The sequence below is a fragment of the Convolutriloba macropyga genome, unplaced genomic scaffold, assembly GCF_964194025.1.
Source record: "Convolutriloba macropyga unplaced genomic scaffold, txConMacr16.3 SCAFFOLD_470, whole genome shotgun sequence".
In the NCBI taxonomy this organism is placed as follows: Eukaryota; Metazoa; Xenacoelomorpha; order Acoela; family Convolutidae; genus Convolutriloba; species Convolutriloba macropyga.
In genome coordinates, this window is record NW_027451196.1 from 46,482 (window position 1) to 50,000 (window position 3,519).

At 40.6% G+C, this 3,519-nt stretch overlaps 1 pseudogene; it reads left to right on the plus strand.

The window, feature by feature from the left end:
• The first annotated feature begins 2,376 nt into the window (after nucleotides 1–2,376).
• Nucleotides 2,377–2,528, plus strand: LOC142356480 (5.8S ribosomal RNA; annotated as a pseudogene).
• Nucleotides 2,529–3,519: the final 991 nt, after the last annotated feature.

The window sequence follows — 3,519 nt, forward strand, 5'->3', positions numbered from 1 at the left end:
AGACAAAGACAGTACGATACGATCTTGCATCGGGATGACTAACCGATAATGATCATAATCTGACAATTTTTCCGGCTTGAGGCACCGGAGTCAGATTAAAGACACATACTGAACTAAAGGCGTATGTGCAAAGCTTGTCGGAGTGTAGAGAGTCAAGCTGAGTTGACTCGTCACGTGGTGATGACAACAGCCATGTGCAAAACACTCACAACTTTATCGTCTATGTGGAAAAGGTTGCTAACAGCGCTCTCTATGAGAGGCCCTCGCATATAACTATACGAGGAAAAGGCGATAGAGTTGTTTGAATGTGGGGCAGGTTCATCGACAAGCTAAGTTGATCACATTCTTGTTGTGGCATCCTACTAGAATTGGTCACGGTCTGCACCAACTCTCCCCAAGTTGGCCAGACTTAAAACTAGAAATAAGGTTTGCAGCTATGTGAACCTAGAAACTGTAAAGGAGTTGAAAGAACTTAAAGGAATTGAAAGAGGCCTTGAGGTATATCCTCTTGGTAAAGACCCACAAAAGCTCACAAAAGTGGCTTCGAAGGGCAAAACTGGTTCATCCAAAACAATTGGAGAGCTTAAAGCAGAACCAATTCGAATGAAACACTATTGGTGAAACTTCATCATGAGAACGTCACAAGCTGATCACGCTCTATGATATGACTAGTATTATGTTGCTTCTAGTAGGCTAAGCGCAAGCCGAAACATCAACATGTGAAAGTCGTAGAATTTTGCAATCAAACTGTGGCTAGTACTGTGATGTTACTAGTAACCTGGTGTTCCGTCATATGGCCAAGAGAGCATTTGAAGGCGAAACTTCTGCATGGGAAAGCTGCATCATGATCAAAATTTTATATCGAGTATTATGTTGACGTTAGTAGGCCTTGGCCGAAAACGCAGCATGTGAAAGGTATAGATAAAAGTTATTGTTGCAGTCAGTACTGTGTAGTTACTAGTAGCTGGATTTAAGCTCAAAATGAGACACTGTTGGTGAAACTTCATCATGAGAATGTCACAAGCTGATCAAGCTCTATGATATGACTAGTATTATGTTGCTTCTAGTAGGCTAAGCGCAAGCCGAAACATCAACATGTGAAAGTCGTAGAATTTTGCGATCAAATTGTGGCTAGTACTGTGATGTTACTAGTAACCTTGTGTTACGTCATATGGCCAAGAGAGCATTTGAAGGCGAAACTTCTGCATGGGGAAGCTGCATCATGAACAAAAGTTTATATCGAGTATTATGTTGACATTAGTAGGCCCTGGCCGAAAGCGCAGCATGTGAAAGGTATAGATAAAAGTTATCGTTGCAGTCAGTACTGTGTAGTTACTAGTAGCTGGATTTAAGCTCGAAATGAGACACTGTTGGTGAAACTTCATCATGAGAACGTCACAAGCTGATCACGCTCCATGATATGACTAGTATTATGTTGCTTCTAGTAGGCTAAGCGCAAGCCGAAACATCAACATGTGAAAGTCGTAGAATTTTGCGATCAAATTGTGGCTAGTACTGTGATGTTACTAGTAACCTTGTGTTACGTCATATGGCCAAGAGAGCATTTGAAGGCGAAACTTCTGCATGGGGAAGCTGCATCATGAACAAAAGTTTATATCGAGTATTATGTTGACGTTAGTAGGCCCTGGCCGAAAGCGCAGCATGTGAAAGGTATAGATAAAAGTTAGCGTTGCAGTCAGTACTGTGTAGTTACTAGTAGCTGGATTTAAGCTCGAAATGAGACACTGTTGGTGAAACTTCATCATGAGAACGTCACAAGCTGATCACGCTCTATGATATGACTAGTATTATGTTGCTTCTAGTAGGCTAAGCGCAAGCCGAAACATCAACATGTGAAAGTCGTAGAATTTTGCAATCAAACTGTGGCTAGTACTGTGATGTTACTAGTAACCTTTTCTTACGTCATATGGCCAAGAGAGCATTTGAAGGCGAAACTTCTGCATGGGGAAGCTGCATCATGAACAAAAGTTTATATCGAGTATTATGTTGACGTTAGTAGGCCCTGGCCGAAAGCGCAGCATGTGAAAGGTATAGATAAAAGTTATCGTTGCAGTCAGTACTGTGTAGTTACTAGTAGCTGGATTTAAGCTCGAAGTGAGACACTGTTGGTGAAACTTCATCATGAGAACGTCACAAGCTGATCACGCTCTATGATATGACTAGTATTATGTTGCTTATAGTAGGCTAAGCGCAAGCCGAAACATCAACATGTGAAAGTCGTAGAATTTTGCGATCAAACTGTGGCTAGTACTTTGATGATGCTTGTAGCCAACCGAATTGGTTGAAAAGCCCAATAAGTAAGCTAACTTGGGAGAGCTTGTTGGAAACCAAATGCTACTAGATTGGTCCAAATACATCCTTCAACAGGGGATCACTTGGCTCGCTTTACGAAGAGGAGCACAGCTATATGTGTTAATTCGGTATGAATCGCAAGATTTGTTTACCGACCTCTCTAACGCAAAAGGCGGTCTCGGCTTCGGCTGTTGACTGCGTCCGATTCAGGGTTATATAACTCTCGATTGAACACATTGATGTTCTATTGTTGGTGCTTCCAATAAAATTGGAACACTTAAAGCAGAACCGATTCAAATAATAGCATTCTGATCAATGATTGCATTCCTTGATCAAGAACTGCTGGAGTCATTGTGATGGCGAATTTTCTTCATAAGAAAATTGCAAAGAGACGGAACTTAATGAGACTAGTATTATGTTGTTTCTAGTAAGCGGAAGCTGAAACAGCAACATGTGAAAATCAAGTTTTGTTCAATGATCTCGAGGCGATAAGTACTATGAAGCAACTAGTAGCCTAAGCATGACTCAGATTTGAGACAGTCAAAAAGACTGGCGAAACTTCTTCACATGAAAGTTACATAGAGAACTACAAATGTATACAGCGAGTATTATGTTGTTTCTAGTAGGCGAAAGCTGAAACATCAACATGTGAAAGTTGTCTGCAAACTGTAGAACGATATGTGATTAGTACTGTGCTGTTACTAGTAGCCAGTCTGACTGTAGAAGCCAAGACAAAGGGAAACTAATGCATCTGAAAAGGACAAGTTATGGAAAGGTATGCACGATAAGTATTATGTTGTTTCTAGTAAGCGGCAGCTGAAACATCAACATGTGAACGTCGTTGTGTACAGTAACCTAGAACTATATAGTCCTTAGTAACGTGCATTTACTAGTACCTGTAATTGGTATTCAGACTCAGGCAGTTTGGAATAGTTTGGCAAAGATGCACCAGAGAAAACTGGGATTTGATACAGAAATTGTTGAATACAAGTATTATGCTGCTTCTAGTAGGTTGAATCCGAAACATCAGCATGTGAAAATTGAAAACATTTCTGGTTCGAATTGTCACAAGTATTTGGTGATCTGAGTAGCCAAACTCACTACAACGCCAATTGAAGGCAAAAATTCTCAACGGGAAAAGCTATTCTCATTGAATGAGCTAACAAGACGAGTATTATGTTGCTTCTAGTAGGCGAAAGCCAAAAC